Here is a 25,607-nt window from a genome sequence, read left to right as displayed (position 1 = left end):
CAAAAAACAAAAAAATAAAAAAATAAAAGAGTGATATAACAGTAGAAATGTGCCAGAGATTGCGTCCTTTGTAACTGTCAAATATGCCAGAAATTGCGTCCTTTGTAACTCTTACAACTTGTGATTTAAAAAATTTAGATGCTAACTTAAAAGTGTGACAGGGTCCATAGTTTCAAAATTCTTTCAGGGGAATCTAAGAAAAAGAGATTAAAAATCCTTGCTGAATCCACTAATGCTCAACAATTTTTTTTTGGACTCGTGTTCGTTTTCTTGCATTAATACCTATCTACTCTCCTCAGAATGCATTTTAGGAAGAAAAATTTATATACTCTAAAAGTCTTTAATTGCTACAGTGGTACCAAGAGGCTTGTGCTTCTTAGCATCATTTATTCATTATTCATTTACTTAGTACATTTCAGTTGAGCAGATACTAGGTTCAAAAACCTGTGCCAGGTCCCACAGAAATACCCCCAGGAATCAGGTACAGATCCTCCTGTTAAAGAGCCTAGCAGTGATCAAATTCTTAAGCTCTGCCTTTGTTTAACGCAGTCAGATAAGCCCGGTGAGACTCTTGCAGTAACCTCCTGAAAATTGAAATGGTCTTAAGAGGGTCTTGCACAACCATTATTGAAAATGAGTAAAAACTAAAAAATAATATTTCAAAAGGTATGTTCCTTAAGTGTACTCTTAATTGAAATTGCTTCTTGGTTCTCTGGTGGCACCTCTGGAAAGATGAACTAGAAGCCAATGTATAAGGAGGTCAATGTCAGAGAATCCATCCTTATTACTGGTAGGAAAAAAAAAAACTCAAGTAGGACAGGCTACAAAGTGATATCAGTAATCCAGATCTGTCACTGCATGCCCCTAGACTTTGCAAATACCCCAAAGATTATGTGTACATGGAGTTCTGCTCTGAATATGATTTATCTGCAGCCGTCTGACCAGCTCTGTTGAACACAGTCAGCTATATTTTTGGGGGCTTAGAAGTCAGGAGATCGAGACCACGGTGAAACCCCGTCTCTACTAAAAATACAAAAAAATTAGCCGGGTGTGGTGGCGGGCACCTGTAGTCCCAGCTACTTGGAGAGGCTGAGGCAGGAGAATGGCATGAACCCGGGAGGCGGAGCTTGCAGTGAGCCGAGATTGCGCCACTGCACTCCAGCCTGGGTGACAGAGCAAGACTCCGTCTCAAAAAAAAAAAAAAAAAAAAAGAAGATGACATTAATATTGCCCATATTTATCACTGTGAGGAGACACGGAGTTGCAAGCTGCAGTTCTGAGTTCTGTGGGTACAGAGTCACAAGTGTATACTGTTTTCTGATGTGTGAATGATGCACGTGTTAAACCCAGTGAGCTTTTTTTAAGGAATTTTTTACTCTTTTATGTATTTCTATCTACCTGCCTTCCTTGCCCTACACAAACTCACACACTCATTTGTCCATTCTTACACAAAATAATCCCTTCTTTGATTATTCGGAGAAAAGCCCCTGTATGACTGGGATGGCGAGGATGCAAAAGTCACTATTTCTTACTGAACAGTACTCCAGGCCCGACTCCTCTGGGAGTACATCAACAGGATGCAGTTCTGCAACTCTGTTTTTTATCAGCTTTGTGTTTTGTTTTGTTCTTAGCAATCAGAAGAGCAATTGCCCACCCATTCTCTCAGTGATTACTTAAAACATCAAGAAGGGATCTAGCCCACTGTTCTCAGTGATGAGCTCTAGGCATTATAAACCAGGCATTTCTGCTTGTCAACATTATTCACTCATTCAACAAATGCTTATTGACCACCTGTGGTATGCAAAGCCCTGGGCCAAGCATTAGGGAGAATTGTCTGTATTTCATAGATTCTGAAACAGTTATTTTTCAACATTTGAATGTCTCTGAATTTGGGGAGTTTACTTGACAAGGCTTTTTTTTCTTTCTTAGTGATACCTAAAACAATGCCATCTTACAATCAATGGCCTCTCAGATTTGATGAAATCCTACATTGTCCATGACATCTCTGCTTTCACCAGAAAAGGGATTATACAGAAGAGGAGGTAAAACTCAGCTCTCAGTGGGCTTTTCACTGATCGTCAACTTTCAGAGCAAGAGAAGTCTGAGCTTCTGTGGTTTGAAGATGATCTGTGTGTTTCATTTCCTCGTGCCCTCCCTGGCCTTACAAGCTGTCCTAACTTCACATGGATTACCTATTATTATCCTATAGTTCTTAAAATCACAAATGACTTTTTTATTGATGTTGGATGTGTGTGTGTGTGTGTGTGTGTGTGGTGCTTTCTACAAAATAATTCATTAGGAAATTGATTTTTCATCGATTATTGAAGCCATCATTTGAAGAGACTGTTTCTTGGAATATATCTACCACATGCCAGTGGAAACTAGTTAAAATATTTTTATTAAAGCAAAATAAAGGTTTGTTGTTGTTTTTGTTTTCCCTTTATTCATCCAAGCATTTACAAACTCCCTATGATGCATCAAACTGCTAAGTACTGTTAGGAGACAGTGACAAATTGGATACAGTTTTTGCCTTCAAAAGACTTACAATTAAAGGAAGGGTAAAACCTGTAACTACCAATGCTCACATAGGGAAGAATGAGTGAGTCCTGGGGCCAAGATCCAAGAATATCTGAATGAAATCTGCGTCATTCCATGGCACTACATCTACCATTAAATATCACAAAACAAAAGCTGTTCTTCCTTTCCTCAGAAACACAGCTGCATCAGGTCTACTCAGGTAGACCACAGAATGATGAACCAAAACAGCCCTTCCATGGTTGATATACAAAGACAACTCCCATCCCCTGCTGGATAGAAAGGACCACATATTTTGAAAACTTTACAATAAGCCAAGTGTTCCATGCCTCATATACCTGCTGTCATTGGTTTCTACCCACTGATCAGTGTTACCGCTGTGTGGTTTCTACCCACTGATTGGTGTTTCCACCCAGTAGTCAGGGTGCTCCCCTGTTCTCCTTCCATAATGTTTCGTACCCTTTCACCCCTACTCAGCTTTTCCCAGACCCCTCCCTCACGACCTTTTTTAACTGGCTTTCAGAATCTTTTACCTTTAATTTCCTTGTAAAATGCTCCCTCTCCTTTATTTGAACTATAAGCTCTTTGAGGACAGGAACCAAGCATGGATGACACCGAGTAGACAATGAAAATACGTTTTGCTTTGTCAAGGAAGGATGAGAAAGAAGAGAAAATAGCTTCTCTTCTTGAATATGGGAGTTTAGGAAACTGATAAAAGCTTTGGTGCACCCACAGAGCAGGAAATTTTATCATAGAAGGCTGAAAAAGTTCAATCCTGGGTTTCCCCTCCTAGAACTATCTGAGACCAGTGAATCTTAATCTTCTTTTTTTGCCCCAGCACACATGACAGTTGATAGTCACATGAATAACAGATTGTTGTGAGCAAAGTCAATTTATCTGGAATTCTCACATAATTGACTTTCAAGCCACCTTTCTGTCCTACTTGCTATGCAAGTGATTAAAATGAAGCTAATAAAGGGATAACATTGAATCCATTCTAATCTATGGGGGGAAGAGTAAACCCACTTGCAGATTTTGCTATTTCATATTTAGTAACATGCTTCTTGAGACAAACCAGTCTGTGGATGCTCCAACACTGTCTTCAGCCCCTGGCCCAGCACACCCTCAGGACAGCTTAGCTTGCTGGCCACACCCTGCGCCAAGACCCAGAAGTCAGAATCCACAGCAACAGGAGCTCTTCCCAGAGCTGGGACCCAGAAACGGTTCTACTTTCTTCTTTCAATGCATAAAGGATCTGTAAACAAAAGGAACAAAAGGAAAAGCAGAAACATTATCAACATGAAAAGAAAACCATCCATTCTAAATACGTCCATTTATTTTAAAACAAAGCATACCAACACAAAGCTTTATTTCTAGTATGTCCAGGTTTATGGTGCCTAATTTTTAGAGCATCCCATCTTGGGGGGCGAGCTTTTATAACATTTGTTGAGTAAAATTAACTGACTCATCATTCTTCTTCTAGTGATGCACTCAATGTTTGTAATTTATTTGAAACTCAAATTGAACTGGGTGTTTTGTGTTTTATCTGGAATCTTATCCCTAGAGACTGTTGCTTGGTATTCACCAAACACTATATCCACTACTTCTGATCACAAGGATTTGAAGAAATAAGTACTTAATAATGTCGGCACTTCAAGTATTGGGGATCCTATCAAGAAGAAGGATTGGAGACCTCCTCACATCTCAGAAATCACAATACAGGCAGGGGCTCTACTTCCTGTATGGAAGGGGACCCACGTCATCACAGGTGAGAAGAGAAGGCAGCAGCCAGCAACAAAACAAAAGATCAAAGGGAAGCCAAGCACTTGCAAGAACCACAGTGGATATCTGGGCCCTGTACTGGGTCCCCTGTGCCATCCCAAGAGAGCTAACTCTGTTCAGCCTCCTTCCCTCCTGAGCCTCTGAGAAAGCAGGGAATAAGATTATAGTTCAGTGGTTTGAACGCCATAATATTCTGACAGAGACTTAATTTATGTTCAGCAATTTTTCTTTTGCATCCCAGTCAGGACTTTCACTCAAGTTCTCTTAAAGGAAGGTAAATATTTACAGGTGGAAAATGGCACTAGGTGCCTTGATAAGCTCAAAGAAACAGTTAAATTTGTGTGTGGATCTTTGTTTTTTTGTTTGTTTGTTTGTTTTGAGACTGAGTTTTGCTCTTGTTGCCCAGGCTGGAGTGCAATGGCACAATCTCGACTCACCACAACCTCCACCTCCTGGGTTCAAGTGATTCTCCTGCCTCAGCCCCCTGAGTAGCTGGGATTACAGGCATGCACCACCATGCCCAGCTAATTTTGTATTTTTAGTAGAGACGGGGTTTCTCCATGTTGGTCAGGCTGGTCTCGAACTTCTGACCTCAGGTGATCCAACTGCCTCAGCCTCCCAAAGTGCTGAGATTACAGGCATGAGCCACCCCGCCCAGCCCATGTGTGGATCATTTAATCACCATATCTGGAATATATAAACATGGCACATATTATCTTTGCCACGCCCTGCTTTTTTGTAGCCTCAAAATTTGATCCAAGACTGGGAGTTAAAAAGTCCCATTTTGTGTAATCAGTTTCTGGTTGAACATGATTGCTGAATTATTTTAAATTAAAGACACATGTCTGGGGGTTGAGCTGTATGTATTATTTCAGGATGGTGTCCATTAGGTCTTATCCACAGGGGCTATCTTCAACTTTTGCCACATTCAATGCATTCTTTATACATCAGTATTTTCAAAATGGTGAATCATATGTAAGGGAAAATTGGAGGGAATATGGTACTCGTTAAATGGTGATTTTTTGAAAATTATCTTGAATGCATTATTCAAACCTGTTTCCAGTCTCCCCTGCTAAGGGCCCCACTGCTGGTTGGAAAAGTGCTCTGAGGGGAGAAAAAAGAATATTTTAAAGTCAATAACAATGCATAAATAAATAAAATCCTACAGTTGTGCAAGGCCCTTTTGCAAGCCTAAATCTTTAAAGACTTTACAACTGAATCAACGTTTACTTTAACTCCTTGTCAGCCCTAAACACTTTAAATGTCTTAATTGCAGATCTAAATCGTTGCGGCTGCCATCGGTTTTTCACTTTGAATGCAGATGTCCCTGAACTGAGGCTTTGTCAGACTTCACCTCGTAAGGGCAGCCTGTCTATTTAATAAATCGTTGCATCATGTCAAGGGCTCCTGCCTGGACTTGAAGGTCGCCCTTCATGAGGAGCAGTCAGGGTGAGGGAAACTGTGTGGCTGAATTCGTCTGTTGGTCCAAACACACCAGACATCCCTCTACTCCGAAGATCTCCTTCCTGCTAGGAGCTGGTGCCTCTGCTGCATGGTTGTTCATTTGCACAGCTTTGTGGAGGTACTATTTACATACCATGAAACTCACTCTTTTGAAGTCAAAACTCAATGATTTTTTTCATAAATATTCGGAGTTGTGCAACCATCACTGCAATCTAATTTTAGAGCAATTCCATCACCCCCAAAATAAACCTCATGCCCATTTGTAGTTATTCCCTCTTCCCACCTCTGGCCCATGGCAGTCACTAATTTTTCTGTTGCTACAGATTTGCTTTTTCTGGACATTTTATATACATGGAATCATACAATATGTGATCTGATCTTTTTATTTTGTGTAACTTTGAGATGTGTTCACGTAGCATGTAGCAATACTTTTTTTCATTGTAAGTTAATATTCCATTGTGTAGATATACCATATTTTGTTCACCCAGGCATCCACTGATAGACATTCATTTGGGTCACTTCCAATTTGCAGCTATTATGAAACAACCTTCTGCGAACATATGAGTATTTTTTAATGAATTGGAGGTCAGATTCCTATTGTCATTCACAGTCAACTTTAAGTTGGGCTTACACTTTTTTCAAGAAGTCACCCATATTTTTGTTAAAGCTGCCTATTGGAACATTCCAGAATAAAGTAGACTCCTGAGTGCTTCAAAAAATAATATTTATCAGAGTGAGACCCTCGGTGATTCCAGGGCATCAAGTGGTTAAATATAAGGGAGGGAACCACTGGAAGGAAGTTTCAAGGCCAAGAGCGATTTGAAGAGCAGCAGGAGCCCCTTCTATGCCAGTCATGACCCAGAGTTTAAAGAGCTCAGACCCACATGCGCCTGCCACGCAAGTGTTCCTTCTGGCAGCCTCGGCACTGCCGGACTTCTGAAAGCCCTGCTGACTTAAATAACATGGGGGCTACTCAGGGAGAAGTGAAGTTGGAAGTGGCAGGAGAGGTGAACAGGTCATAACACAGGGAACGGAGTTGTCAGGCTTTGTTTATTTTCATGTCTTCTAAGACTTCAGCGACTGATAGGAGAGGCCGGCCATTCTGCCATCGAGGAAGGAGCGTTGTACTTGATGCGGAAGCAGCTAGATCAAAAGGCGCCCTTCTACGTTGCCCCAAATCACCCATCTAGAGCCATGAAAAATCCATGTCATGAGAAATCCTTTCCCCAGAAATCATCATGGAAAGCAGGCATATAAAAGGCAAGCCAGTTTAGGAAACGTGATGTTGATCAAAAGGAAAGCCCCGCGTCCTGGGCCTGGCACAGCTCTAACTCTGACTGTGGCCTTGGACAGGTCACTCACCACTCTGGGCCTCTGCTTCCTCATTGTGAAATGAGAGAAATTGACATCTGGATTTCCGCCTGAGGTTTTTTTTCCCACATCCAATATTCTGTTTCTCTGACTACTGTGAAAACTGATACTTTTGAAACCCATATTTAAAAGTGAAACCAGTATCATCATCCCATTGGCAATCAAGCTACTGATATCCAGAGGCATGATCTGGAATGCCAAAGGGTGAATAATTAGCATAAGGAACACAAGGTTTTTAAAATGCTGCCCAGTGGCACCCCTACTCTATTTTGCAGATAGGAAAATTGTGGTTGGTATTTTTACATATTCTCTTGCAGGTTGTTTAGCTTCTTTGTGTCGGAGTTAGGAATTGACTCAACGTTTTAGGGCTTCCAGACCTTTACTGTACCAATTAATCCAGATTGCCTAGGAGAAAAGAAAATAGTCATTCAAGAGCCTGTATAAAATGAGCCAACATTTAAAAAAAAAAAAAAGAAGAAACTCTGACCTTCTAGCAAAAAAAAAAAAAGCCATATTATTCTTGTTTTTGCTTTATGATTTAGGTTCTTATTGGAATGATGAGATCCTGCTGGAGAAAGAGGATGAAGGGTGGTTACAGTCTGATAATAAACGATGAGGCTGATGGACTCCCAAGAAGAAACTATGTTCCTGTTGAGAAGAACGTCAGCGTGTCTCTTCCTCCCTTTTCCTCAGTTGCTTATGTTCTCTCTTGCCCGTGGAGCTATCTGACATCTCTTGGCCAAGCTCTAGACACATAGCCAGCTTCGGAGGGCTTAACACGCTTTCATTAGGACTTTCAAGTACATATCTTGCTGGAAGCCAGCGATCTTGGTCCACTTCCCCATGGCAACAACCAGCCTTGGAGTTCACAGGGATGCCTGTTCCTTTGAACTCCATACAGAGTATTCCAGAGCCGTGGATTTTGACTGTCCTCCAAAGCCAGTGGCCAGCCTGGTAGTGAAAGAAATGTGGGGACAGATGGTATGAAATTGAAATCACATAATCGCTACCCTCTCCCAAATGCTGGCCTGTTATATTGGCGAGTCTCCACAAAGCTCTGTGGCACTCATGCTGGTCTTACCGGAGGCCTGCATCTTAAACATGGGCGCCTGAACATCAGGGCTGATGAAGAGCTGGCCCATTAAAGAGGAAGTGCATCAAAGTCGTGTGGTCCCTCCGTGACCATCAGAACCACATGTGCATTTGAAGAAGTCCTCATGCCACTGGACAAATGACAAGGTCTCTTTCAACTTAGACCCATCTGTTGTTGAAAAACTACTGTATTTGTGAGAAGCCATTCTGAGGTGGAAAGGGAGCCTGATCTTTGGGGGAAAACATGGCCACAGGGATTCTTTCCTCTGAAAATCTATAAATTTAGCTAAAAGTTACTTCAGGAGAAAAAGCCGTCGGTAGCAAGCACTTGGCATCATGGAAAGATCCCGACATCCTCTTTTGATTTACTGTAGATGTCTGGCAACCTCTCTTTGCTTCCCCTCTCTCAATTGTAAGATAGAAATGGTCAGTGTTCATGTTATAAACCGACATTTGCCTGCCTGAGCCGAATTCTTGTCAACCTCTGAAGCTACTGAGTGGGGAATGAAAGAAAGTGAGGGGAGGAGGAAGGCCCCTGGTGCACCCTGGAGGAACAGCACAGATTCCAGCTAAAATCTACATGAGGCTGGCTGATTCCACTTCTTCCAATCCTCAACTTTCATCAATGCCAGCAACAGCGTATGGGACAATAGGATGCTTTGGTTGGCATCGACTCCTGGCCTGATGGTGTTAGTTTATTTTCACGGCAAATAATTATATTCTCTCCTTTTCTAAATATTTCAAAATGGTGCAAATAATATATAAATCCATAGGCATAAAAGTCATTAGATTTTTCAAGCAAGGGATTTTTAAGAATACACAAAATGACATATTAGATTTCTCCAAGCTCTTACTCAAAAAAAGCAAATAAACATTTATTTATTAAAACTTGCTTGTCTCATTTTACCCTATTGTCATCCAAAAGGAGGAAGAAAGGCAGAGAATTTGGAGTTTAATAATTTGTATTTTCAAGTACCTCTTCCACTGCTTACTACTTGGATGATTAAAAAGAGTCCGAATTTCAGTTGTCTTATTTGAAAAAGTCAGTATGATAATAGTAAATAAAAACAACAGCAATTTTAAGAGATTCTTGTAAACATTAAAAAAGTTATTATTGTAAATATTAAAAGTGCATGCTTTTTAAACTGTAAAGCCTTAAAAACTGGTTATTATTGTCCATGGAGACTAAAAGTGAATTCACCAAAACATCTGGAAAAGGTTTGTCTTTTGCACAGGGTTGTTTTTAGTGCGAGATGAAGAGAAAAATTCTGAAAACAGCATGATGAGAAGTGAGCTAGTTTCAACAACTTCTTTGTCTGCATTTCTCTCTTTCTGATTATGTCTCCAAAACTTTCTCACTTCTTGAGCAGAATTCTCTATATTTCATAAACAGGGAGACATTGTTGTCAAAAGAACTCAAACTTGTGTTTGAGACAATCCTCCTGCCGTCTCCTATCTCTTCCAACACCTTTCCTCAGAGATCAGATACATTTTCCTGGCAAGATGTTCATTATTCAGAGGTTGCTTTGCAATTTCCTACAATTTCTGTTCACTTGCAAATAAAACCATGCCTTTATTTTAGGATATAGGGAAAGCTTTTAAGAACAGAAATTAAAGTCAAGCATGGATAAATTTTATGCATGGCAAAATAGACTTTGATAACATTGTCTCCATCAGGGTTGATTGTAAGTGATTTATCACTTTCTTACTCATGGTTATTGATAGAAATACTGGAGTTCTGAGTTTGTAAATTAATAAAACCCCTTATCGATAGCACAATACTCCTTTAATAATATATTCCTAACACAGACCCATCATAGGAACATACATTGATTGCGTTCTTAAATGGATCCCATTACTGCATTTTTATCTATGGAGTTGGAATTATCCATCCCTCTAGAAGCCAGAAGTGCCATGAATTTTCTTTAGCTAATTCAGAGGGAAAAGAGTGAAAAGACTGGGGGCCAGGAGGCAAGACAGCATGGTGTTCAAAAGAAACGTGGCCTTAGATTTTGAGAAGAGATGGCATGCTAAAGCACTGTGCCTTCTTCAGTTTATCTACACTGCCAAAAGTCTCTATGGAAAGTATAGTCTTTGGATTGCACTGGCCATCCTATGGACAAAACAGTAAGATGTTTTTTAAAATGTTCACTTTCATCTATATGTTAAAGGGACAAGCAGCAAGTTTAGCAATCCTGCTAGCTAAGTAGTTCTGAACTTTTTCTAAGGGAGATGGGCAAGGATACTTTTGAAACTCTGATGAAGATTCCTCTTCCAAGCAAAAAGCAAATATAAAACATTGCCTACCAATTCAGGCATTTTATGAATTGCCTGAACCCCATTTACTTCAGCTATTAAAAATAGCTGAAGTACTCCATGCCTCCTGAATGTATCCCTTTCTTAGCTATTTTTCACATAAATAATGATCATGTTAACAACGGAGACTCTCCTTTATATGAAGCCATATGTCATAAATAGTATGTGATATGATTTATATGGTCAATAGTATCGATGAGTAGTATAGTCATATGTAATAAATAGTAACCTTTTTTCTAAACCTTTTTGGCCCTTAATGGTCAGCCAAGGACAAAGACATCATCCTTTTATTAATTTTTTAAATGCCATAAAGTTAATAAAAAGTAAAACTATTTTCTGGAAAAGATTCCCCAATTCTTTCCTTTCCAGAAAGAATCTACATCTCTGTATCTGTTTATTTAACTATCAGTCATCACTTTCTTAGCAATGAAACAAGTAAAATCAATGTGAGAGGAAAATCCTAATTAAAGAAATCCTAGCTAAAGAAAGAGCTAAAGAATATAGTAATTTCTTTTTGTGGAAAATGGGTGAGGAGTAAAGCTCTTTTATAAGAAATAAATTTTCTATACAAATAAAAACCTGGTTTTATTTTTTAAATACAGTACTCTATTATTTTTGAATAATGACAGAAGACTTAATGTGTCAGTTGTTTTCCTCGTTTCATTGAGAATTAAGTGCTACCAATACTTCTTTTTATAAGATACATCAAAAGCACATAAAGATCTTTCAAATTTTACCAAAGGTTTTCATTTAATTAAATCGACTTATGAAAAAGATGTTATTTTATTCTGAAATAAATAGTTGCATAAATTCATATTCTTCTTTGTTAACAATTTTAAAAACATTTCTTTGTATAAAAAATCAAAAGCAGCTATAGCCAAGTTAGATGTCAAAAATTAACTTCAAACGACTGAAAATTATAAAAGGCATATGTTTTGGTTTTCTTTATCATATCTCCAGGTAAATTATGGTATTAAAAATACCTCAGTCAAGGGCTTTACTCACGCCATAAAGCCTCATGTTACTTCTCAAAGAAACAAGAAAGAAAATAATTATATATGGGCAGATTATATGGTGATAATATTGTATAAGTATACTTTAAATGGAGTTGCCAAGATGGTTGCTTTATATTTAAAAAAAGTCCATAAAACATATGATTCATAAGCGGACTCTTCTGCATTAGTAGAGTGAATGTTTCATTTTCAGAATTACAGATGTATAAAAATCATACTTCCCTGCTACGAAAGACCAGTAAATGTCCTCGTGTTCTGTAAAAACTTAAATGCTGGAGGCCAATACTCACAAAATGTAATAATATTTCTACTAAAAAAGCCAACTTTTTTTAATGAGGAAAAGAAATCAAACATATACATACTAAGTGCAATATTTCCAAACTTTTAAAAAAGGACAGTATGTGAAATTGCCAATTCTATACTTTTAATTTTCTCATGTTTGCTGAAATCAATTCTATTTACAGGAATGAATGGAATCGTTAAATACATACTGATGTGACTGGCTCATCTCATCTTACCTTGCTTTGAAGGAAGCCAGCTCTTATTGGAAAAAGACAAGGTTAAATAAGAATGAGACTTTTTTTTTAATGTTTATGAAGCAAAACAAACAAACAACACCACAAGAACAAAAAGCAGGAACAACTCTCTTTCTTTTAGACACCTGTTACCATTAAACTCTGGGGACTTTATGCAGCTGGGTGCCTGAGCAATATCCACAGTATATGCCTTACAAAGGAGTAATATGCTGTTTCTCTTTCATAATTTGAAATGAAGAACATTTTTTCTTAGAATCAAATATTCCACTGGATAGGAGGATTCTCTGGTTGACTCACAAAATTCAAAACAACTCACAGTTTAGCTTGCCTTATATATGAATAATGTTTAAGCAGCAAACAACCATCAGATAAAATACTTTCTATAGAAATATGCACTCTATATTCCATCTCGCAGTGCCAGAAGTAGCTGAATAACAACCCAGAGGCACGGCTAGCAGTTGGAGGGAGGAAGGAAGAACAGGTCAGCTAATCTTGACCACCATAAATTCCTACATGCTGTAATGTTGTTTGGAAAAGGTAATATTGTCTACAGCCATACTACTCCAAACACACCCAATCTCGTCGGAAAAAGGTAAAATTGTGACGCTTATAAAAAGATAAAATGACTTTGTTTCCAAGTTTTTTTCAGCTCATTAATTAATAAAGGATAAATAAGATGTTATAATCAGATCAAAGAAGAATTCAACAATCCACACATATATGGGCAATAAGGAATGTCAGAAATAATTTACAACAAGATGCAAAAGGATCTGCAGGCAATGATCAATTACATTCAACCAGGTATAATAAATTCGACATCTATAGATAAGAATTATTTTCCTTATTACCAGTTTCTACAACTTGCAAAACTATAAAATAGCTCAAGAACAATAAAACATGGAAGTAACCCCAATAAAACCCATCTAATTAAACAGGACACTTTTCTTTTATCTATTTCAAAGTACTTCATAATTTTCCCTGGCAATATATACAACAGCAGAGTCTATTAAGGCCAATCACATCCTTGATGTTGTGAATTGGGGAGGAAATACTGAATTCCAGATAGCAATACTCCCACTGTCTATTAATAAAGGCTATAATACCAGTGCTGTCCGGTAGAAATATAATGCAAGCTACAAATGCAGCCACATAGATAAATTTTACATTTTCTAGCAGCCACATTTTAAAACACATAGAAATTGTTAATTTAATTGTTAAGTTTAATAAAATATGTAAATAACTAAACGCAAAGTATTATCTCAACATATAATCAATGAGAAAAAATATCAATGAGATATTTTACATTCTTTTTTACATTCTGTGTCTTCAAAAGCCAGTGGATGTTTTACACTTACAGCACATCTGAATTCAGACTAGCCACAGTTCATATGCCTTACTGGCCACATGTGGCCAGTGGCTACTGAACAGCACAGGTCTACAGAAATCAAACTTTGGCAAGCTAGCTAAGCTTTGCAGGGTTTGGAATATTAATTAAAACATTTTAGGTTGGTCCCTATCTTATTTTCAAGATGGCCACGTTCTCAGATAGCCTCCTTTTAAAATGAAGCATGATCAATGCCCGAGGAAATTATACAGGCATACCTCGGAGATATTTCAGGTTCAATTCCAGTCACTGCAATGAACTGAGTCACACAAAAATGTTCTGGTTTCCCACAGCATACGGAAGTTTTGTTTATACTATACTGTAGTTTATTAAATGGATATGTCTAAAAAAGAATGTGCATACCTTCATTAAAAACACCTTATTGATAAAAATGCTAACGATCGTTTGAGCCTGCAATAAGTCGTGGAGGTCCTTGCTTCAGTGTTGATGGCTGTGACAGATCAGGGTGGTGGTTGCTAAAGGTTGGGGTGGCTGTGACAATTTCTTAAAATAACACAACAATGAAGTTTGCCACATCGATGAACTCTTCCTTTCACAAGAGATTTCTCTGTAGCATGTGATGCTGTTTGATAGCAGTTTACCCACAGTAGAACTTCTTTCACAATTGGAGTCAGTCCTCTCAAACCCTGCCACTGCTTTATCAACTAAGCTTATGTAATATTCTAAATTATTTGTTGTCATTTCAACAATGTTCACAGCATCTTCACCAGGAGTAGAAGCCACTTCCTTTGCTCGTCCATAAGAAGCAACTCCTCATCAATTCAAGTTTGATCATGAGATTGCAGCAAGTCACTCACATCTTCAGGGTACACTTCTAATTCTAGTTCTCTTGCTATTTCTACCACATCAGCAGTGACTACCTCCACGGAAGTCTTGAACCACCCAAAGTCATCTATAAGAGTTGGAATCAACTTCTTTCAAACCCCCATTACAGTTGATATTTTGACCTCTTCCTATGACTCATGAATGCTCTTAATGGCCTCTGAATGGTGAATCCTTTCCATACAGTTTTTAATTTACTTTGCCCCAGTCCCTCAGAGGAATCACTTTCTATTGCAGTTATAGCCTTATGAAATGTTTTTCCTAGATAAGGCTTGAAAGATGAAATTGCTTCTTGATCCATGGGTTGCAGAATGGATGTGGTACTAGCAGGCATGAAAACAGCACTAATCTTGTGCATCTCTATCAGAGCTCTTGGCTGACCAGATGCATTATCAATGAGCAGTAATATTTTGAAAGGCATCTTGCTGAGCAGTAGGTCTCGACAGTGAGCTTAAAATATTCAGTAAACCCATGCTGTAGACAGATGCGCTGTCATCCAGGCTTTGTTGTTTTATTTACTGAGCCCAGGCAGACTAGATTTAGCATAATTCTTAAGGGCCTTGGGATTTTCAGAATGGTAAATGAGCATTGGCTTCAATTTCAAGTCACCAGTTGCATTAGCCTCTAACAAGAGAGTTAGCCTGTTCCTTGAAATTTTGAAGCCAGGCATTGGCTTCATCTCTCTAGCTTTCAAAGTGCTAGGTGGCATCTTCTTCCAAGAGAAAGCTGTTTCATCTACACTGAAAATCTGTTTGGTGTAGGCTCCTTCATCAATGATCTTAGCTAGAACTGGATAACTTACTATAGCTCCTGAATCAGCACTTGCTAGCTCACCTTGCATTTTTACGTTACGAAGACACCTTCTCATCTTAAACCTCATGAACCAGTCTCTGTTAGCTTCAGTCTTTTCTTCTGTAGTTCCCCTCACCTCTCTTGGCCTTCATAGAATTGAAAAGAGTGACAGCCTTGCTCTGGATCAGGTTTTGGTTCAAGGGAATGTGGTGGCTGGTTTGATCTTCTATCCAGACCACTCAAACATTCTCCCTATCAGCAATAAGGCTGTTTCACTTTATTTTCATTCATGTGTTCACTGGAGTAGCACTTTTAATTTCCTTCAAGAGCTGTTTCTTCGCATTCACAACTTGGTTGAGTGATGTGGGAGGCCAAGCTTTCAGCCTATCTCAGCTTTAAGCATGCCTTCCTCACTAAGCCTAAGCATTTCTAGCTTTTGATAAAGAGACATGTGACTCTTCCTTTCACTTGAACACTTAGAGGCTAATGTAGGGTTATTCATTAGCCTAATTTCAATATTTTTGTGTCTCAGGGAACAGGGAGGCCTGAGAAGAGGGAGAGAGTCGGGGAAGGGTCAATCAGAATGGCTGGCAGTGGGGTAGTCAGAACAGAATTTATCAATGAAGTTCACCATCTTATATGGGCACAATTCATGATGATTCAAAGCAATGATAATAATGACATCAAAGATCACGGATCACCAAAACAGATACAATAATCACGTAAAAGTTTGAAATATTGTGAGAGTTACCAAAATGTGACACACAGACACTAGTGAGCATATGCTGTTGGAAAAATGGCACCAACCGAGTTGCTGGACACAGGGTTGCCACAAATCTCCAATTTGTGAAAAAATGCAGTATCTGCAAAGTGCAATGAAATGAAGTGTGATAGAACGAGGATGGCCTGTGGCTGAAATGCCTGTCAGTGTGGCCTCATGGATGTCCTCATTAGCAGTCTGTACCAGTGTCTTTTCCAAAGGAAACCATACTTACCCTGTGATGTCAGAGGGAAAAATGAAGACACAGGGACATGGCAGTAACCATAACAATAAAGGTAATGTTGCTGTGCCTGTCACCTGAGTGTGACAGCGTGCATCAAAAACATTAACTTTTTCATTTTCAAATCACTCTTGTGGGGTAAAGAAAGGTAGAATGCTTCTCATAAAGCCTCTTCCACTGCAACTAGTCACCAGAGGATCCAGCTCAAAGCTCCACCTCTGAAGGGAGAGAGCCCCCTTCCCCAGGGCACAGCCCCACAGCATCCTGCAATGCCACGGCACCACGTCATCAGTGCCAGGCAGGTGCTGAGGAGGAAGGCGGTAGGAGGAAGCCCAGCTTACCTGTGTGAGCCAGGGCAGGGATGGCTCCTGGAGGGTTCCCTCATCTCTGTATTTATTTACTCCTCTTTATTGTGCCTTCTCCCCACAGAGGTTTCTGAGAATGGGATTCAAGTTCCAGGGGTAGATGGCCCACTGGGATCCCTAATAAAAAATTATTTCACAAAGCAATACAGTAACACTTGGAATTCTTCCTTTCTTGTCATGGTTCTGGTGTTTCATATAATCTGAACAAGGAGAATATAGGCCGTGTGTGTGTGAGAGGAAAAGAGACCGAGAGAGCAAAAGACAGAAAGACAGACAACAGAGAAGAGAAAGAACTAGCCAAACGCTGGCTCTCAGACCCCAATCATATCCTCCCTTCCCATTTCCTCAGGATATCAGCTAAACTCAGTGCTCCAGGGACCAGTGGCCTCCAGACCGCCTTTGGGTCCTCTCCTCCCCCACCCTCACACCCTCTAGTGAACTTTCAAAAAAGCATGGAAGCCATCCTGCTCCCCACCCATCCAGCCAACTATCTAGACTCTGGTGGCCACCATGTGCAATCACCATCTCCTCTGCATGAATGGTACTTTCACCACCTGAGCGACACAGGCTTCCCATTCAACGGGCAGCATCTGCCTGTATTTAACATTAGCTGCTCAATAATAACCCATTGAAGGAGTAGGCCCTATGATGTTTGTATAAGGAGAGGGGCAGTGAAGAAAGGGCTCCATGTGCTGAATTCAAGAAGGGGGTTATTTCTTTCCTACTATAAACAGAAATGATTATAAAACCAGAGCCCAGAAAGAGCCCCTCAGCCTTCACTGTGGCATGAGGGGGTTTCGTTTCTCTGCAAGGCTACCTCTGCGTGCTGACTTCTCCAAGTTTTTACTGCATTCCAGGGAGGGAGATAGAAACCAAAGCAAATAAAGTGCCCCCAAAGGGTCCTCTCCTCCCTCTGAAAACCTTCTATTTTTAATTCTCTGCAGCTTTTAAAACAGTTGAATGGGGAGGTTTCAACAGTCTGTGGTGGAAGAGAATGCCTGCCCTCTCTAAGGACACCCACTTTAGATAATCCCAGTTGGCCACGAGACACCAGGGCCAGGGCTGGGCAAAGAGGTTTTCTTGGCAGTTTCTTTTCAGCACATTTCTGTCATCACAAAGTAACTTTTAACAACTGTGTTTTCCTCTCTACAAATGAGAAGAAGGCAGATTTTGAGCTGGTGGCTCACTGCATGCAAAATATACCTGCTTCCCCCATAGCGTCTGGCTCATGCTACAAGTGCATTTTACTGGCGCTTAGTGCTTTATAGAGATGCTAAACTGGAAACCAGGGATTCCTAAGCTCCCTGCAGAATTTCCCACATTCCCCCAGCGTCCACCTCACCAGGTGGGTGGTAATCATGAGCCCATCATTTTTCAGGTGGGAAAATGGGCAAAGCCAGAAAAATGGCAAGTCTTTTTCCCAAGTATGTCTTAGAGGATGTTAGCAGGAAGAGTAAACATTTCTTCTCTGACTCAGTCCGGTTTGTGGCCTCATGGTTACTCCCTCCCAGCCACACAATCCTGACTGTCACTCTGTGAGCCTCTCTTAAGCCACGTACCATGCACTCTGACCCTTAAAAGCCTGAAGTGCTCCCACACAGGTCTCCTGAGGTTGAAGCAGCTTTGGGCACCCATTGCATGGCGAGCACAGAAGAGCAGGATTGTGGAGGAGGATTTTCTCTGCTTCCTCCTAGGCCACCTTTGCAGAGTTGTCTCTAACACCCACAGGGCCTACTTTCAAAAAGACATATTTAAGGCAATTGGCCATAGAAAGCTCTAGATCCAAATAACCTTTCAGGGTTCTTAAGGACAGTACTTGAAGCTTGGGGAGGAAGCAGCAAATGAGCTCCGGGTGTGAAGGGGATGAGACAGGCTCCAAGGCAGTGGAGAGGTAGGAAGCCCAGATTTCAAAGTTATTTCTACCTCCTAAGGTTACAGCCATTACATCAAGAATTTAAATCTTTAGCCAAAATGCCCTATTTCCTAATACAGAGTTTTTAGTTGGCAAAACCCAACTTATAAATGTCTCCTGAGCCCTCCTCTTCTCTCCAGCTTTTAGAACTCAACCAAAGCCCATTTTACATGAACGAAGGAACAAAGCAGTAGAAAAAAAAAAAAAGAAGAATGAATGTGCCTGTGCCTGTCCATCCTTTGTCCTATCATTTTTTTATCAACTTTGAATCCAGTGAAACCTAACAATAATTCAGCCATGAACTCGCTGCATAAACTGGAGAAATTTGGAGCATATGTTTCCAATTCATTTACACTTGGCTCATCAAAATATGTTGCACTTAAAAAAATGCTATTTAATGTTTAAGGAATTGTTTCCACCTTTTAAAATAAGCCTTTCTCAATTCAAAACAGGAAGCTGCAGAATGCTAAGAGAATAGAAACTCAAATACAGGAAGGTTCAGGGACGGTTCAAAACTCAGAGCCATGAATTTAGAGAGGGTTCAAAAGTTGGCAGTGTGAACCCTCTCATCCCCATCCACAAATAATAAATATCACAACAAGGAAAAGGAGAAAGGAGAAAGCCACTGGAAAGCCATAACTTATCCTGGCTCCAGACTTACAGTTCTCTCCAATAAACCAGGAGTTCTTGGAGAACTTAGGTTGTGCTGCCTGCAGGGAGCTGAGCTACTCTTGTGTCATAAATTACCTTGCTGGGGATAAACTTTCCTCCAGGTTCAACAGACAGGAAGCTCTGCAAGACCCATCACCCAGCTCCATGCTTCCTAAATTATACTTCATCTGGTTGTGACATCTGAAAAGCTAGAGGGAGAATGATCACCCCAAATTTGACCTTCCTATGCCAGTAGGTCTTTTTTTTTCTTAAAGAAAGAATAATAACTACATCAGGGGAAAAAAGATACAATAGCATCCTATTTGAAAACACAAACAGGTAAAAATTAGAGCTTCCTATACACCTCCCCAAATAATAGTAAGATGTTTTCAAACTTGTCTACACTAAGAGTTTTTTTAAATTGCAATGTGACCCTAAATTCTTCCCCAACTGAGATAGCAACAGTGAAGCTCAAAGTCATTGAAGTGAGAACAGTAGGGATTAACTTTTCCCCTGCTTTCTTACTTTGCAACAACCTCATTCCAGGTCTCCAGTCATATTCAGATGTGTACACACAGAGAGACACATGCACTCAAACATCTGAGAACCCAGAATATTTAAGGAAGTGGCTACAGTGCCTTGAAATGTGATCAAGCCTCTGAGAGCAGGTATCAGGCCAAGAGAAATAACTCTTATCCATAAAGAGTTCTCTAATAAATCAGAAAGCCTTTTCTTCCACATGTCACCTGACATGTTAAATTTATCTGGTTTGACAGAATTGTGGCAAGCAGACTCACCACTGGCACAATTAGAATGGGTCTTTGTGACCAAGGGCAGGATATCAGGCATGGAAGGGCACAGAAAAGGAATACACACAGTAGGTAACCTATAAATGCTTGTGGGCCAGCTCGGTGTGATGGAGGATGCAAAAAAAGAGAACAAAGATTTCAGATTTCACAGGTTTACAACACATCAAGCCAATGCATAGACACAGTAACCAGTCTTATCTAATCCAAGAAATTTAACTTAACTGGTTTGCTTCTTCCTGGAATTTGGCCTCTGTCATAAACTCTAGGGAATTGCATAGGCTTATTCATTTTTGCTTCTGCATTTTACTTATGGAACACAAGATTTACAAGGAAGAGTAGGAGGAAATGTACTCTTTCTAATGTCTGCACCTTCTGAACTTGTGAACGCAGTGGATTTATTAGTGTCAGCTGGCTAACCTCGCATCTGGTCATACAATTTGTTTTGAGAGAAAAAGCCTTTACCTGGAGAAAAAAACACACCTTGATCCTGCCATCAAAATGGCTTTTAAATGCCTACACTTTATTTATTTAGGAAAAATGATCACAGTTACTAGCCCAATGTTCCCTTCCCTGCACCAGCTGCTACACTCTAATTACCAAGGCTCCCCTGGCATCGAACAAGAGGAGACTGTCTTCACTTCACTTCTAAATCTTTATGTAAAGTAGGACTAAACTATCCCGTTATACAGGTGAGTAAACTGAGACATGGACAGAGATCAACTTATTTTCTTCAAAATTAACTAGTGGCAGGGCCTAGACTTACACCCATTCTGGACCCCAGGTGTATGTTTTCAACTTCCCCACAAGGCCACCTCTGTGTGAGCCCAGTTCCATCGATCTTCTTTCAGCAAGAAGATTATTATTGAATGCCCAATGGGCATTCAACTTATCATTGATCATATACATATACCTGAATTATTTTTGTTCATTTACTTTTTCCTAAGATAATTGAAATATAATACACATAAATAAAAGTGCATAAGTATTCAGTCCCATGATTTTTCCACAAGGTGCATGTAAATCAGCACCCAGATCAAGAAACAGAGCATTTGAACCCAAAGGCCCCCTCCTTTTTACCCTCTTCATTATACTCCTGTCTTCATTCCCAGCCAATATATGCCTTTCCTTTTGTTGGGGGCAGTAATAAATCTGGTTATAAGCACATGCTTTGGAAGCAGATTATCTGGGTTTAAATCCCAGTAACCCTTTTATAAACTTTGTGTCCTTGGGCAAGTTGCTTAATTTCTCTGTGTCTCAGTTTTCTCAGCTCTAAATTGGAATATTAATAGAAACTCATGAGATCATGGGGAAGATGAAGGGCTATAATATGTATAAGAGCTTAGGAAAAGGTAAATAGAAAAGCTCAGGGTAAACCCTCAGGAAGAACCAGCTATTATTACTGGAACATTTCTCCTCATTCTCAGAGACTGTCCAGGGAAGACCAATAAGATGCAAAGATAGTAGAGCAAGGTAGATGGCAAGGGAGAGGGAGATAGAGGAATTCAATCAAGCATGTCTTATGTCAATATGAGAAATAAATCCACCTCTAGGCTAGGGAGAGGATGAGAGCTGGACAGATTGAAGAAGAGCTCACTAGACAGTTTGCCAGTCACACAGAATCAAGTTTCTAAAGTAAAACTCTTATTTGAAACATAATGTATTTTCTCATCAGTCCTACTAATGCCCCATATGTGTGCAAATATACATGCCAAAGATGATATAAGCACGAGTGCTCTTTTAGATCACCCATGGGCCTTCCACTCCCACCATGACTCCTAATAGTCTAGAATTAAATGTATATTTGTTAGCTTCCTACACTAGAAAGAAAAAATGTATAATTTTTTCCATCCAATTCACAGCTTAATTCCTTCTGCCTACTATACTTCATTAACTAGGCCATTTTGACTAACAGTGCAAAAACCTCTATTTGACATAGCTTTTTAAGTAGAACAGATTCAGGCATTTTTTCCAGGTTACATTTCTTCACATTTTTGAGTCACTTAAAATATTTTTGATCCATTTCATTTAGCACTTTTCAAAATTCTCTGCAGTGTAAATCAAAAGCAATAGGTAGCTTAAAGCATAGTTTCCAAGAAGCCAGTTGCCTCAGGAATATAAAAATACAGGACAGATAATCTGCCATGCAAATTTCTTTTTATGTTTTCTAGCTGAAACAATGCATTTGCTGGAACTTCTTTCTTAGGTCTACATGTTTTATGTAGACATCAAAATATTTAACCAAGCTGTAAAAGTCAAAAAAGAACGGAGAAAGAATAAAAGCTTCTTTCACGTAATATTAAAAATGGCAAGCATTTAATACTCATTTGAATAATGAATTGACTACTGTAAAGAATTAACATAGTTTAGATTCTCAACTGTAACAGACAGATTGAGGTCTGACATACTGACATTATTAAGTTGCAGTAGGGTTTAGGAAAACTCAAAATAGATAGGAAAAGAGGCCCATGCTTGTTTTCTTCCCTCCCTCCCTTCTCTCGCTCTCTCTCTCCCTCTCCTTACCCTCCCTCTCCCTTGCCTCTGCAGCTTTTCTTTTCATGTTTGTTGTGAGGTAAACAGACCAGAGATGAATATTAAACTCTAACATGCTGTGCACTCTCAAGCTCTAATAGATCTTTTTTTTAGTGGGACAGAGATAATGTTACTTACAGAGCCTTTCAACAACGTGGCCATATGGCTGGCCAGACCCTCTGTCTAAAAGGAACAAAATGCTTCCTTCCTGGGTGGCTGGCTGTGGGCTGGAACAGTACATGATGTTCAAGATAAGAAAACGGAAGTTCCTCGTGCTGAGCTTAACCAAATGAGGTAAAATAAGAAATGGAAAGACAATGAGAAGCTGCCTTATTTGCAGCCTGTGTCAGAGCCAGGGCAGGGATTTGGAGTTGAACAGCATCTCTCTCAATCATAAGCAGGAAGGCCTTGTCCCAGCTACTTAACTCCGTGTAGACATAAATATGAGATGAAGCTGCTTTGTTACCTTTTAGGGATATTGCAAATACCACAGAGATCATTATAAACTGATTCTTCATGCCCTTGAGCTTGCTGTGTAAAATAAATTGAGGCTGTAATTTCCAGTCCAGTGGCTAAAGATTCTGTCTACCCATTTCTAAGGCCAATCATCCCCATTTGAAGGGTCTCTCCAACCCTTTAGAAACTAGATCTACCCTCCACAGGATGCTGGTGACCATCTCAGCCATGGCACTTGCCTTCCAGACTTTGCAATGCACCACATGCCCAGCCTCTGCCCCAAGAAGCTCCAGCCACCACCACCACCTTATTCTGAGGCTTCATTTCCTCATCTGTAGAACAGGGAAAACATTAGCTTCTGCCTGATGGGGACACTTCTGCTCAGATTCTCTTTATGTGCCCAGCCTGCTGCAATTTATAGGTGATCAGGGCAATAGGCATACCTGGCCATAATCAGCTCTGTGACCCTCAGCAACTTATGTAACTCTCCAGGTCTCCCTTCTCTCATCTGTAAAATGGGAATAATAAGACTGCTTCATAGTGCTGTAAGAAGAGTTCAATGGCATATAACTCTCAGGAAGCTATTGCTAAGTAAAACAAAAGGATCCTCCTTCTGGCCTCATTCCTTCACTTTCCTCCTTGACCCATTCCTCATGCTGTCTTCTAGGGTGGGGCCCTCCAATTAGTCTTTCAGGTACTCCTTTCAGTTAAACATTTTTGAGCACAGTCACCAATATATTTTTATATATTTATAAATTTTATGCCTATAGTGCTTTGTTAATATGTTTTGTGCATTCTGAAAACACACACATACTACACAGAAGTTTTCAAAGAATGAGGTAAGAAAGTCAATAGAAAAAAGAATTTAATCATTTTCTTCATGCATTCCAACTAATCATCTACGGCTCCCTCTTCTGCTCTCTAGCCTCCCTGGCCCTGCAGGAGGAGTGTTCTCCTGTGGGACCCTGGATATCCCATCTTTGCTGGAGAGTTGCACAGACCGTAACCCAAGCATGGCTTCACCAGTCAGGATAAGCCTCCATTCTCAACACAGTAGCACGATCCCAGGTGACAGTCAGCTTCATGGACATGTGATCCATGCAGTGCCATAGGGTCTCATGCTCAAGTGGGTGCCATGCTTGGTTAATTCTCAGATGTTGCCATCTTGAAATTCTTAATAATTCTATCTTTGAACTTGTGCTTTGTAGGCAAAGTCTGATGGGACAACGGAACGTATATGTGAGCAGAGAAGACATGCACAGTACATGTGTCCACTGTTGCTTGCTGTCCCATTCATATGTATTGTTGGTGATGCCTCATGAGCACAGCAATTCTAGTGGGCCCACCTTGTGTGAGAGTTCAGTGAGACTTCAAGTGAATACAAGGTGAGCATATTATGGAAGCTACCTGCTTCCGGAGTGTGGTAGAATACACGTGTTTCAAGAAGTGAAATAAAAACAGTGGAGTTTTGTGCAGTGTTTTCACTGGTCTGGCAAGAATCAAATACCTATGCACGTACAAGCTATGAAAACCAAATTGTGTTTTTTCAGTGATTCTACACACATGCTCTTACATTTTCATTTAAAGCTGACATTGCACAATATAAAGATAAACAGGAAGATTTGTGCTAATAATTTAAAACTTTAATTTTTCTTTACTAAAAAATGACATCAGATAGCAAATAAATAACATCATGACAAGAGGAGAGAAAGAAATATGGAAGAAAGAAAAAAGTTTTCTATTTTGTTACCTTTAATACACTTCTTTAATGCTTTTTAAACAAGGTGCCCCATGTTTTTATTTTACACCATAATCAGCTCTGCCCCCAGTCCTCTGACTCATGTCCAACATGACTAATGTGTCTCTATGAGGAGTGAGTCCTCCCCACCATCTTATCTCACTGGAAGAAGGGGAGAAGGCTCTCCATTCTGCCCTAAGAAATAATTTGTCCTTCCAAGACCACAGTTAATCACATTCAATTGATGACATGCTTCATATTTCACTTATTCATTCAACAAGTGTCTGTGTGTTTATTGACTCTAAATGTAAATAATATAATGTTAAACATTTGCTCAAGGGAACCAGTACCTATTTTACCCTGTTTCTGACAACAGCAGAAGGTTCCTGCTGAAATGTCAAGATCTCAGTTCAAAAGAATCCTGCTATTGAAACTCGAGAACTGAGCTCTGGAGCATCTACTCTTCAGAATCCTTTAGCCACACCCAGAAGCTAATGATTTCCAGAGGTGGCCACAGCAAAGAATTCATAGGAACATTGGTCATTGTGTCAAGAGTCATGTCAAGAAGGGAAGGTCACTGGTTCTAAAAATTCCAGAGGTGAAAAGTCACTCTTACAAATACCATGTCCTCCACATTCAGCACATCGTGGTATGTGCTTTATCATAATTTGGTGGGCCACCAGCTGTCACCAAGGCAGACATCATCCAAATGAAATTCTTCAACCTCACTAGCCAGGTGTCACTTTTACAGCTGGTTGACACTTTCCGCCAGGCATGGACATGGGTCAGGTTTTTGCCTCTTGAACGGACTAAGTCAGTGGTTCCCAAAGTGTAGTCTAGGAACACCTGGGGGTTCCTGAGACCCTTCCTGTGGGTTTATGCAGTTAAAATATTTTCATAATAATCCAAAATGTTATTTGTCCTTTTCACTCTTCTCTCATGAATTTACAGTGTAGTTTTCTAGAGGCTACATGACAAAGATTTCATTGTTCTGATGGCTGATGGAATGGGTATTCTG

At 39.9% G+C, this 25,607-nt stretch overlaps 1 long non-coding RNA gene across 6 annotated transcripts in view; it reads right to left on the bottom strand.

The window, feature by feature from the left end:
- Positions 1 to 2,379: 2,379 nt before the first annotated feature.
- LOC105737767 overlaps positions 2,380 to 25,607 on the bottom strand; it is a 182,704-nt gene continuing 159,476 nt past the window's right edge. For 4 of the 6 annotated variants that reach the window (XR_004026406.1, XR_004026408.1, XR_004026409.1 and 1 more), the window contains exons 4-5: positions 5,371 to 5,421; positions 2,380 to 3,790 (exon numbers count right to left, since the gene is read on the bottom strand). This is a non-coding gene — a long non-coding RNA (uncharacterized LOC105737767). The remainder of the gene's footprint in view (positions 3,791 to 5,370; positions 5,422 to 25,607) is intronic. The other 2 variants (XR_004026400.1, XR_004026401.1) reach the window with 1 other exon arrangement.

Source organism: Nomascus leucogenys, chromosome 17 (genome assembly GCF_006542625.1).
Source record: "Nomascus leucogenys isolate Asia chromosome 17, Asia_NLE_v1, whole genome shotgun sequence".
NCBI classification, from domain to species: domain Eukaryota; kingdom Metazoa; phylum Chordata; class Mammalia; order Primates; family Hylobatidae; genus Nomascus; species Nomascus leucogenys.
This window is presented reverse-complemented; position numbering and strand designations above follow the sequence as displayed.